The sequence below is a fragment of the Lepisma saccharinum genome, chromosome 13, assembly GCF_977018435.1.
Source record: "Lepisma saccharinum chromosome 13, izLepSacc3.1, whole genome shotgun sequence".
Taxonomy (NCBI): domain Eukaryota; kingdom Metazoa; phylum Arthropoda; class Insecta; order Zygentoma; family Lepismatidae; genus Lepisma; species Lepisma saccharinum.
In genome coordinates this window covers 78,743,460-78,757,164 of record NC_139241.1, presented here as the reverse complement: position 1 = coordinate 78,757,164, position 13,705 = coordinate 78,743,460, and the positions used below count along the sequence as shown (strand labels likewise).

At 36.8% G+C, this 13,705-nt stretch overlaps 1 protein-coding gene across 1 annotated transcript in view; it reads right to left on the bottom strand.

Annotated features, from left to right (window-relative positions):
- LOC145997452 (tyrosine-protein phosphatase non-receptor type 13-like) overlaps positions 1-13,705 on the bottom strand; it is a 460,227-nt gene that overhangs the window by 430,037 nt on the left and 16,485 nt on the right. The gene's annotated exons all lie outside the window — the stretch shown is intronic.

Sequence of the window (13,705 nt, the reverse complement as noted above, 5' to 3'; positions counted from 1 at the left end):
CATCCATTCTAACAGATTTATCGCCTTCACTAATATGGATTCTGTATGCATATGCTCGAAAATGTAGGCTCGAAATAGTGATTTTCATATTTATATATATATTTACTACTATACATCCTTATGACCACCTCTGCCATTATACTATTTTCAATAAACAAGATATACTATGTACATCAACTGTTCATATTAAAACTTTCTCCAATTAAAAAAATATCCTTATTCATATCAATATTGTCTCTTGGTGGACTACCACCACTACTAGGATTTTTACCAAAATGAATAGTTATTATTCAAACAACCAACCTTAGGCAATTAATTATAATCACAATCCTAATTAGTATATCATTATTAACCCTATACTATTATTTACGAACCTCACTTACATCAATTTTAATAAATTATAAAACTAATATATGCAATATTATTAACAACAAACCATTAAATTTAAAAGAACAAGTATTATCAGTAGTTACAATTTTTCTCTCAGTTTGTGGATTACCTCTAATTCAACCAATTTATATATCTCTATAAAATTTTTATAAGGTCTTAAGTTAATTTTAAACTAATGACCTTCAAAGTCATAAATAAGAGGTATTCTTTTAGGCCTTAATACATACAAAGTATCACCCTGAAATTGCAGTTCAAAATTATTATTCTTAACTATAAGGCCAAAATTAATGAGAGAGTTTAAAAACTCATAAATAAATTTACAGTTTATCACTTATAACTTCAGTCATCTCATTCTTGCAACGATGATTATTTTCTACTAACCATAAAGATATTGGTACAATATATTTAATTTTTGGAGTATGTTGAATAGTTGGAACATCATTAAGTATCTTAATCCGTATAGAATTAGGTCAACCAGGAAGTTTAATTGGAGACGATCAAATCTACAACGTAATTGTAACTGCACACGCATTTATTATAATTTTTTTCATAGTAATACCTATTATAATTGGAGGGTTTGGGAATTGATTAGTACCTCTAATAATTGGAGCCCCAGACATGGCCTTCCCACGATTAAATAATATAAGATTTTGATTACTACCCCCATCATTAACCCTACTATTATCAGGAAGAATTGTAGAAAGTGGTGCAGGAACTGGTTGAACCGTATATCCTCCCCTATCTGCAGGAATTGCACATGCCGGAGCCTCTGTAGATTTATCAATTTTTTCATTACACTTAGCAGGAGTCTCCTCTATTCTAGGGGCAGTAAATTTTATTACAACGGTAATTAATATACGAACTATAGGAATATCCATAGAACGAGTACCATTATTTGTATGATCAGTAGTAATCACCGCAGTTCTCCTATTATTATCACTACCAGTTCTAGCTGGAGCAATTACCATGTTATTAACAGATCGAAATCTAAATACCTCATTTTTTGATCCATCCGGTGGTGGGGACCCTATTTTATATCAACACCTATTCTGATTCTTTGGACACCCAGAAGTATATATTCTAATTCTACCAGGATTTGGAATAATTTCACATATTGTAACTCAAGAAAGAGGTAAAAAAGAAACATTTGGAGTCCTTGGAATAATTTATGCAATAATAGCAATCGGATTTCTAGGATTTATTGTATGAGCACATCATATATTTACTGTAGGAATAGATGTTGATACACGAGCATACTTTACTGCAGCTACAATAATCATTGCCGTACCAACAGGAATTAAGGTATTTAGATGAATTGCCACACTCCATGGAACACAAATTAATTACTCCCCATCAATATTATGAGCATTAGGATTTATTTTCTTATTTACAATAGGGGGATTAACAGGAGTAGTACTAGCAAATTCATCACTAGACATTGTATTACATGATACATATTATGTTGTAGCACATTTTCATTATGTATTATCTATAGGAGCAGTATTTGCTATTATAGCAGGACTAGTACATTAATTTCCACTATTTACAGGAGTAATAATAAATCCAGATTGATTAAAAATTCAATTTATCTCAATATTTATTGGAGTTAATTTAACATTTTTTCCACAACATTTTCTAGGGTTAAGAGGAATACCACGACGATATTCGGACTATCCAGATGCATATATAATATGAAATATTGTTTCAAGTTTAGGATCAATCTTATCATTTACAGCAGTAATTATTATAATTTTTATTACCTGAGAAGGTATAACAAGTGCTCGACCAACATTATTTAATCTACAACAAACGTCATCAATTGAATGATATCAAATATCACCTCCTTCCGAACATACATATATATATATAAAGAAACAGCAAAAGGATAAAAAGTGAATTATTCATAATAATCGCTTTATGTTTATGATTGTGATGAATTTGAGAGACTAACTATCAATTTTAGAAGAAAAACATTAAAACAAATACAAAACAGTAACGATGTCCTAAGTCGACAAGATAATGCTGACAGGGACAGTTAAATGAAGATGATGATTTAAAATTAATTGAAAATTTCACCTTCCTACATCCTTTAATTTATCAATTAGACATACACTTACATACTCAATGTAACATCCATTTCAGAGATCTAGGACGACATTTCAAAGAGAAATGGCCAACACATCTAATCATATAGTATACAGATGGATCAAAAGATCGCTTAGGTGTAGGTTGTGCATACTTCATTCCAGAACAGAACAATTCCGATTACCACCACATACTTCTATTTTTACTGCAGAAAGTTATACAACATATAGAGCTCTCACATACGCTATCTACCTAGTCTGGCCATAAATACTGTTACAAACTTTCGGCTTGGACTGTACATCGAGTAGACAGGCTCATGAACCATGCTTGTGCTAAAGTTCACTCCTGGCCACAGGTTGATAGGGTCAGTAAAAATAAAATTAAAATTAAAATGAAGGATTTAGTGTACTTAAGAAATATTTTCAAGATTAACTCAACTTTTATCTGGAACAAGAATATTATTTGTGAGTGCAGTTGTGTGAAATTAAGATTAGCAGAAGTTTTATGTAATCCTGGGCAACATTAAGATATTTTTTTATTTAAAAAAAAAACTTAAGTCCTTCCCACGTCTGAGGTGGTCTCATAGTAGGCTGAAACGTCTTGTGTTCCTAATAAAACGTCTTGTGTTCTCCGAAAAGGAGTAAACAGAGTAAGCCCAAAATAGGATTTATTTGCTGCTAGTATGCGTTTTCTGATTTAAGAGGTGGTATCATTCGCATTTGTTACAAAAGAACCAAAATAGATGAAACTGTTCACTAATTCCAACTTATAATTTCCTACCTCCAATGATTCCATTCTGTATGAGATTCCAATATTTAGTTTTGGATTCATTTACTCTTAAACCCATACTTCTTGCTGCTGCCTCCAAGTCTATAAAGGTTTCCAATAAAGATATTTTACTTCTACTTATAATATTACGGTCATCTGCATATTCCAAAATATATATACTTCTGGTTTTACAAAATCGGGGACATAATGTCGAGAAAGCCCACCGGTTAATCAGTTTAAGCCTCATAAATATATAGCTACAAAATCACTTTCCTGCAAATGACGCTAATTCTAGAGTTCGTGAAAAACTTCCTTTGTGACAAGTGTGGTGACGTATCAAATGAGCCACTTTGGGTATTGTGTTAAATTGTATATTATAATTGTAATGAAAGTTCCTTGACAGGAAACTTTAAATAGATGCAATTTAGGGCTCCCAACACCAGAAAAAGGGGAGAGGCTCAGTGGAAAAATGAAAGGTTAAGAAACGCTGCCTTCTAGAACTTATAGCGGCATCGAAAAGGGAGGACTCCCGAAAAAAAAATCAATCCAGCTTAGAAAAGGGGAGGGGAGGATACGAAGAAAGTATCCCGCAGGTTTGTGAGGGAGCATCTCTCCTGCTCCTCAAAGATAAATCTTCCGGATTCACAGCCGAACGCGTTCTTTGGCTATGCTAATATTGACAGATGCTCCCGCGACTCTCAGGACCATTTGCGGCAGAGTCCGCCCCCATATATTACTCTGCCACTTTCACCGTCTTTCCCAGGAACTTAGTACGTCTCCAAGATTGAGTTTCCAGTTTCCCCAGCTATTGTTGATCGGAAGCCAAGAAACATCTGCAGCGCATCCAAAATTACGAAGTGCTCGCGACGAAGTTTTCTCCTCCCACGTGGGTGTAGGGCATTAATATTTATTTCTGTATATACGAGGGGCGTTCGAAATATACAGGAAATTCTCGTGCTTGAATCAATGTACTTACTACGAAGCCATATCCCTATGCAATTTAAGTCTACTTTATACTCAGATAAGGTAATGGGGAATGGACCCACAGTTTAAACAGGAATCCAAACCACTGAGCCTTCACCGAGAATCGAACACGGAACAATTTCATTAAAAGGCGACGGGGCTAACACCATAATCATCCGGAAAGATCTCCTAAAACAGAGTAGCTACTCCAAGACCGAGATAAAATTCAGGCATGTTTCAAGTTTGCAAGGTAAAATTGCGACAAGTTTACGAACAAAAATTGGAAAACATGCCTATAGGTACGTTTCTGCAACTTTAACAGCAACATTTCACTAAAAGTTAGAATGGCTAATTGTATTTGGTTACTAAATAAAGACTCTCTCTCTCACTCCCGTTTTTACGCTACAAATCTAGTTTTCGTCTCAAATTTTAAACGGGCGTGTGCGTGTTATGTGCGCACGCACAGAGCTCCTCTTCAGTTTTCCTGCTCACCACCACAAGACTGGTATAGTAAACAAAAATCTGCACCGGCGTGGCCCAGAGGGCGCTGATTTTAATTCTCGGGGAGGCATTCCAGTCGTTCGGCTCGTGTGCCGAGCTGGAACGAAGTTTACCGAACCGACCGCTCATAAAGGGTAACTTCCCTTGTAAACGCGGGTCTATGCTATGGCGAACCGAGTATACCGCCATTGTATTCGTAACCTTGGCATCTGGGGTCATTCCATGCCAAACTATCCAATGGTGGTTGCATGACCATTTTAGAAAAATATAATTTTTAGTACATACGTTTGTACATGTTTCTAGATATCAAAACCAATGTTTAAAAAAAAAATATTGTCTTTAGTTCTCCTGGGGCAAAGGGAGAATAACAGCAGAGATTGTCCATACACAGATCAAATCCAGGTTTCCTCACATCCTATCAAAACATGTCTCTGAATCTTCTGCTGTGCATGAATCACATCTACTTCAACGAATGTCTTTTCTTGAAGAAAAAAAATATGTGGAACATAAGGGAAACAAAAAAAAATATCTTCTACCAGCTTTGACCCTCCAAAAAAAAGTAGCCTACTTTCAGCGGAGTGCCCAATGTAGGGTAGGTGGGGGTAATAACCCAATACCTTTGGCCTAGTATTCCATAAACAATTACATCAAAGGCAGGATAATGTGGCAAGAACAGGGCTGTATACTAAAAATGTATACGGTATGTAACCCCCTCCCCCCCCCTTTCGAAATTCCTGGGCATGCCACCGCCTATCTTAAGCTGCATGCACTGCTACATTTAAAAAATGTGGGGGAAGCTCAGTTTTGGAGCTGACAATACCAACTGGTTGTGGGTACCTAATAAATCAAACCTTTTGCAATGAGACTTCGCCGATTTTCAATTGTCATGCCTTGTAATTTCAATTTCTGGTAAGGCAAGTATTAGAACCTTATGGTACAATATTTTCTGAGGCTTTATTAAACCCAAATTTAAAAAAAGAAGAAGAAAAAACTTCATTATTCTAAGTATGGGATGTAGTTTAATCTTACTTTGCAATGTCAGAAATTAGGTGATATACGTTGAGATTGTTACCGAGAGTTAGGTTCATGCAGGGCATAGTTTGTGCCAAATTTCAGAATTTTTCAAGTAGACTCATCTGAGATATTTAACCCCGGAAACTGTCAAAATTCAATGAACGGCCATGTTGGAGCCAATGCTGTGAAAAAGGGTGGCATTTCTAAGCACTGATATTTTAATTACAGACACCCTGCAGGCAGGTCTACACATGAAAAAAATCAAGCCATAGACTAAACCCCTTCATTGAAAAAAATCAGGCTTAGAAATTAATTTTTTTAATTATTGTTACCCCAATTTCCACCATAATTTTCGTACTTACGATGCAATTTTAAGCAAAACATACTTGAATATCATAGAAAGTATACTTCATTACCTACAAAATGAATTTTGTTCAGGTCTCTAGCTCTAATGGTTTTTGAGATATGAAGGTTTCTGTATACTGCTACATGAGCAAAAAAAGCCATGCGCCATGTTAGAAAAATGGCTGCCCCAGAAGAACTAGACAATATTTTTTTTGGAACATTGGTTTTGATATCTCGAAACCTGTACAAACGTATGTACTAAAAATGAAATTTTTCTAAAATGGTTATGCAACCAATTATTTTAAAATTGGTTCATTTGACATGGAATGACTTGAGTAGTGGCGCTAGTGTCGCTAGCTTAAGTTCCGAGGTGTCAGAAGTCTTGGCTTTAGTATAATAACGTGTTTTCTGCTAGTTCTGATGAACACGAGAGTAACATGACATATTCATAAGGTAATAATATATATATTTCCGTTTCACATATTTTGTATAAATGGAAAAAAAACCTACTAAAATCAGTAAAAAATTCTTGTTTTCTGTTATCGACCCCTTCTGACGGTGTTGCAATTGAGTTGGTTGGTTGATTTGGTGTTTCAAGTCCACTGTAAGCACAGAAACCTATTCGGGACTCCACTGCGTGCCTCCACCGGGTATCGAACCCAGGACCCCTTGATTAGAAGGCAACGACGTTACCTCTACACCATCTGGGAGACCCCAACAATCTTGTAGTCGTATCGTAGACTTTATAACCATGCAGAGCAAAGTTCTCCCAAGGTCACTATTTTCCCGTTCTGCTTCCCCTCCATCCTTCAACAGAGCAACGCTACTCTCCACAGACGAGACGTCCGATATAACAACAAAGAAAAATGGAACGAATGAGTATTTGTTTGGAATTGATATTGAAAGTCCATTAAGGGAAACCGATGTTGCGAGACCGAAACAATCCATCCAAGCTGCGAAGAAGAGGAAACAATACAGAAGCGGATAGGAAATCAATCAAAGGGGGCGAATGATCCAGTAATGTTCTCTATGGCAACAACGGCTCTTTCAAATAGCAGACATCTTGGCTTCCAAGTGTGAGGATTATAAGAAGCAGCGTGTTTTTTTTTTATTTTGGCTGACACAGAAAGGTCAATGTTTAAAGTGTCTAGCAAAATAACAAATCCAAAATTATTACCTTTTCGTTTCCTTAATCTTTATTTACACGACTCCTACTTAGATAAAGTTGAATATTAGCAATTAAGAACATAAATATTTATTTAATGAAAAAACCCTACCAAAAGGCCAGTTAAGATGAAAGCTAAAAGCTGTATTTAACAAGATTGTTACTGTATTTGGCAGACTAACGAGGTTCTGGCACCTAGGTCTTCAGCCGATGTAATCATCTGTAGGAATTGTGTTGTGTCGTCTACATGTTTGTTGGTGTTTATGTCCACTTTATGCACAGATAGGCTAATCGGGACTGGAGCTACAGTTTAAAGTTGGATCCGAACCACTATGTGCCTCCACCGGGTATCGAACCCGGGACCCCTTGATTACAATGCGTCGACGTTACCACTGCGCCATCGGGGAGGCCACACATGTGTTTGTGACTGTCATTTCATCCATCTCTTCATATCAAAGTCGGGATTAGCCAAATGTGGCAGAAAAGTGAAGTAAAATAAACTAAATCAATCAATCAGTCATTGTAATAGCAAAAATTCTTGACCACAAATGTAACTCCCTGATTTCTATTGACTTCTTGACCTACTTACTTTCTCTTCACTTTCATGACTTTCTTGACAGGTGGACACCCTATTGTATGACGCCATCTGTTGTAAGAACTATTAATTTTCCTTATGGGGCAACCTAAATATTTCTATTCGGTATTAATCATTTATTTATATAATATTTAGTAATATTTTTAATCATTTTCAAATATATTTGCATATATATACGACGGAGTGTATGGCTCAGAATGGCGCAAAGTATGGTGCCGTGGAGTAATTGGTAAGCGCACCTAATTTTTAGTAAAATCACACGTATGTCCTGGGTTCGATCCCCACCATCGGCAAAAAGCAATCTGTTCACCTGAAGACGGGAGGAGAAATGCTCTCTCGAAGCGTAATGTTAATTAAGTATAGTTAAAAACACTAGACAATGGATAATGTCCAATGAATGATATTCAGTGAACAACTTCCCCCACAATTCATTGCGCGAAATCACGCCGCCATATCTCGGGCAAACAAATCAGATCCTGTGTTGGAAACATGCCGGGTAAGCATTGTCCGCGTGATATTTGCCGAAGTGATTCAAGGTATAATTATCATGATCATGTGAAGAATGTGTACGTATAAAATATCGCAAATTTGTCGCTGTAAAAAGGCTTCTCATACGCTTCTCTTAACACGAATCTGTTGCCGGACTTCATGCTCTTTCTTCCCAAAGTGCACTGCGAGCTGAATATCATCCTTTACCATATCATGCTATAGCATTTCTTATGGCTTCGGTACATATTTTGTAATTTTTGTGCACATTTTACTGTTTTTTGGTACATAATAAATTGGGCTCTCGTTATTACCTAGAGCGGAAAAGATAATAACACAATATTATTAAATAACAACAGTATTTAGTTAGTGAAATAACAATAATTTGTTTTCAGTGATAACAATAAAAATTCAGTCATTCATTCCATTATTTTGAACCTAACAGCTTTTATGCTGTTTTTGTCCATTACAATACACATATAAAATGTACATAATTGTTTTACATTAAAATTATCAGTCTTCCCCTTATTTTACAGATATTAGATTTTTTTTTAAAAAAAAATAACACTTTGCCTTTTACAATTGTACGTTACACCAGTGTTGCCACATGAAGGGGAATTTCCCTTTTTGAAGGGAAATTTGGAGCTAATTTTAAGTGAAAAGGGAAAAGGGAAATTCGATGAAAAATAGCGAATTTTCAGGGAAATTTTAAGACAGAAACAATATTAATTATATTATACATTATAAGAGATTCCAGTTTTGAAAATGAGAATTTTTTAAAAAAAAATTGTCGTATACTTTGTTCTGAGAGGAAGGGTAGAATTTGGGTTGGTCCACACCTGGCTACCGTTTTGGGCTGGGGGTTATTTACCATTCACCCTTATGTCGTGGCTTTGGGAGTGGGTGGCTAATTGCAAAGATGGGGATGAGTGATATGATGAAATTTATGAATGGACACTCACAAACAGCCATCCCAGGCCGGTATTCGAACCCGGAACCACATGCTTCGTAGCATTTCAAAGTTAAATTGTTTAACATTTTATACATATATACGAACATGGATCAACGATAATATTTATTATTATTAATATTATTAATAATAATTCTTTAGATGAAGGGAAAAATGGGCGAAAAAGGGAAATTTTACCCCTTGCAAAGGGAAATTGTGCTTACAGATTGTGGCAACACTGCGTTACACTTCCTTAAAAATGATAACAAACTATAACCAATCCGACTTCCTTAAAAATGATAACAAACTATAACCAATCCGCACATATGGATTAACAACCAAACTTAACAAATTTGTTGGAAACTGAACCTTTAGATTATATAAAGTTTTATACAAGATATTTCTCTCGCTATTACATTTTGAGCACTCCAGTATTATATATTGTGCATCTGCACTTTTCCAGCGACATTCAGATTCCTTATTGTTAATTATTCCAATTTTGGATAAATGTTGCCTAGTACACAAATGACCCTTTCTCAGTCTATTAATTAATACAATTAAATTTTATGTAGCACTTACATGATGAAACCATGGTTTGTGTGTTTCAAATTCAGCAAATGTTCTGTATGATTCCAACTGTTGTAAGATCACCATGACCATAAAAAAGAACATGTAAATAGTAAATAATCTTAAGGTCATCGTTAAGATGAATACGTACAGGTCATTAGCTACTCATTATTACTACAAATGCGTCATTTGCTTGAATTACGTCATAACATAAGGCACACTAGCAAATGAAAAGCACAGGTTTCGCGCTCAGAAATGGAAATAACATGAACCAATCAATTCCATAAGAAACATTCCACTTAACAGTGCTTTGTGCACTTTCAATGAATCAAAAAGGATATCTTGACTCTCATTTCAATAGAAGCACTCTTCAAAGAAACATTTTTCGACTGTTGATAAAGGTTAAATGTAACTTCTAATGAATTCTCAATTATCCGCATGTCTTTCTCCCAAGTTCCATTCCTCGGGTGCTGTAGCGAATCTTACAGCCATGAATAGTTAAAAAGTGGCCATTTCAAACCAGCTAGAAAGGGGGGGAAAGAAATAATGTATCACTCCGCTCAGACTACAAAGGCTGCATTAATAGTCCACTTGCGTATTGGGGGAGAGAGCACTCCAGCTTCTCTGGTCTGGAACATCAAAGGAATACCGCTCTCCCATCTCTAAAAATCTCATTTCTCTTTGTCGTGCGTTCTGGGCATTTCTTTCAACGTTAAAACGAAACATATCTTAACGGTGAATGGAAGCTATACTTTTTTCAAGAAAAAAGATTCGAGAATCAGATTTCTGTATATAAATAGCCCCAACTGAATCGCCCTTCATTTATTTTCAATAATGTAATCTTATCGTTAATCAAAGATGTTAAGCTTATGCGTTTGAAGACCAGAGTAGAGGCGTGTATGGATTACGGGACAGGGGGAAGTGACTGTCCCTTCCAATAAGACGACAGAAATTAAAAATAAATGCCATTATCGTAAGTCAAAAGTCCGGCAAACTTTGCTTCAAGTTCACATAATGCTCAGGCAGACCAATCAGCACCTATAGTTTAGAGTGGGATGCAAACCACCAAACTGTGCCTCAACCTGGAATTGCTAACAAGACGCATTGTACAGTATGTTATCGAAGAAACGCATTAATGTATAAGTAGACAGCATGTTCGATATATGGCCAGAATTATACAATAAAATTTCCGGTAATATGTAATTGAAGACGAAACTTTGCATGCTTGTTCTATACTCGAGACCTATGTATCAACGGTGGAAAGTCCGTAGCAGAGAAAGCGAAATCCTTGTATTAACGGCGGAAACACCGTAGCAAAGGAAGCGAAATCCCTGTGTTAACGGCGGAAACCCCGTAGCAGAGGAAGCGAAATCCCTGTGTTAACGGTGGAAACCCTGTAGTAGAGGAAGCGAAATCCCTGTGTTAACGAGGAAAACCCCTTTGCAGAGGAAGCGAAATCCCTGTGTTAACGGCGGAAACTCCGTAGCAGAGGAAGCGAAATCTCTGTATTAACGGCGGAAACCCCGTAGTAGAGAAAGTGAAATCCCTGTATTAACGGCAAAAACCCCGTAGCAGAGGAAGCGAAATCCCTGTATTAACGGAGGAAACTCCGTTGCAGAGGAAGCGAAATCCATGTGTTAACGGAGGAAACTCCATAGCACTGGATCGATTGATTTGGTTTATTTTACATTACTTTTCTGCCACTTTTGACCAATCGCGAAGATGGGAATGAGTGATTATACCGTATTGTTCTAATGTTACGAAATGATGAAACTGATGAAAGGACACTCAAAGAAGACCCATTCCCAGGCCTGGTTTCAAACAGGGAACTCTGGTGACGCAGGAGCTGGTCTAACCACTCCGCCACGGAGATCGGCCTATAATTAAAGAAAAAACATAAGTAAAGGTGTTAACGGACAACTCATCATTAGCTAGGGAGAGGGATCATTTTTCACAGCAGAGACGACGACGCTCTCTGCTAATTACATGAAAGATAAATTTACTCCCTCGAGAGTGTAACGGGAAGAAAGATTGATGCCCACCCGGGAGAAGGATATGTTATCCCTAGGGCGTAGGTGACAAAAATATCGCTTATGAATTTTAGTAACTCTGGGAAGGAGGGGAAATGCAATCATCTTAAGAGGATGTACGGGCGCCTCATGAAATTATTGTTCTCATATTTCTTCCTCCGTCTAGCAGGCAAGAAAGACTGCGACAGGGAGAAAACAACGCGCGGGTTGATGAATCAATCCGTTTTCTCTGTTCTCGTGTTTCGGAACATTTCCTGAACTGAAGTGTGTATTTCTCGCATTTCAAACTTCAGTTGATTCAAATAGAAAATTACTTCATTCAGTAGCTGTACCTTGAACGAATTTATAACCAAAGTTATAATGCAGTTATTTTTTGCCTGACTAACCATAACGGTTACTTTATCAGCTACTACAATAAGTCAGTTACTTTTTGAGCAGCGACAGTAAGGCGATTACTTATTTACTGAGTGTAACTATGACGCAATTACTTTCGAGCAACGACAATGACGCAGTTGCTTCTTGATTAACTGTAACCATGACGTAGTTACGTTTTGAGCAATTACAATTATTATTATTATTTCAAGTAGGGTTACACTTAACCTTACAGTATTTTTACACAGATTATCTTACTATATAAACAGCTTTTTGCCCTACAACAGCTACTTCTAGACTGCCTTAACCATGACGCAGTTAATTCTTGAGCAACTACAATAAGATAGATGACTTACAGCAATGATGCATTTACTACTACTTGAGCAAATGGTATTTGATTTTTGATTAACTTCAACTGACAAAGTTACTTTCCGTATCGCAACGCTAAAACTGCGTTGGGATGGAACCATGAATCTTTAGATTGTATTGGGTGATGTAGTTATTCCAAATTCATCTTTCAGATGGTTATCACTCGCTTGGCCTAAATGTAATAAATGCAAAAGGTTACATTTAAACGAATGGCGATAGAAATTAACTAAGTTAGATTTGGGTTTTGTACTCTCCATGACTGAACCGATATGGATTGGTTTAGAAAAGGATATTACTTGCTTTACAAATAGATGAAGATTATTCCCACACTTATCCTCTCAAATGTCACTTGTTTGACCTCCACGTCAGACATCAATCTCATCACACACCATTGTACACCCAACGGCGAAAGAAACAGTAGGCGAATTGCCCACCACCATTTTAATTCGGTCTGAATTACACAATGTGATGACAATGAATTGAAATAATGACTTCAATAAGCAGAGAACAATGCCTGCTTCGAAACAACATAGTTTCATTCCTTAAAACCACACAGGATGTAGAATAAAGAAGTAATGAAAATAGCGGTGGACAATTTGCCTACCATTATCTTTGCCGTTGACTGTACAATAATCGTTCTCCACTTCGCTTCTCCGCAGTACTTTCTCTCGTATTCTCGCCAACTGATCTCACTCCCTGTCCATTCCAACACTCCAAGCCTCCTCGTCTCCCAAGTCAATAACCTCACGTTTCCCTCATTGCTTATTCCGCATTCCTATCTCCGTTTCCTACTATGCTAAGAATGACATAAGACTTGTCATTTCTATCCAATACCTTGGGTACGATACGTTTCTAATTAACTGTAACTTAGGATGAATGGTGATAAGGTAAAATGTATATGGAGGAATAATCACAAACACACATATGGGCAAGACTAAACACAAGACCCGTAGAGGATTATACTGACCATGGGCCAAGACGCCAGAGCCTCGCTAGTCTGCAAAATGCAGTCCAGGGTTTGTCTACCAAAAGTATGTCCTTGGCCTCGCCCCAGTTTTCGCACCCAATAGCCGCTACTGCCTATGAGACCATTTAAATTTGTTATA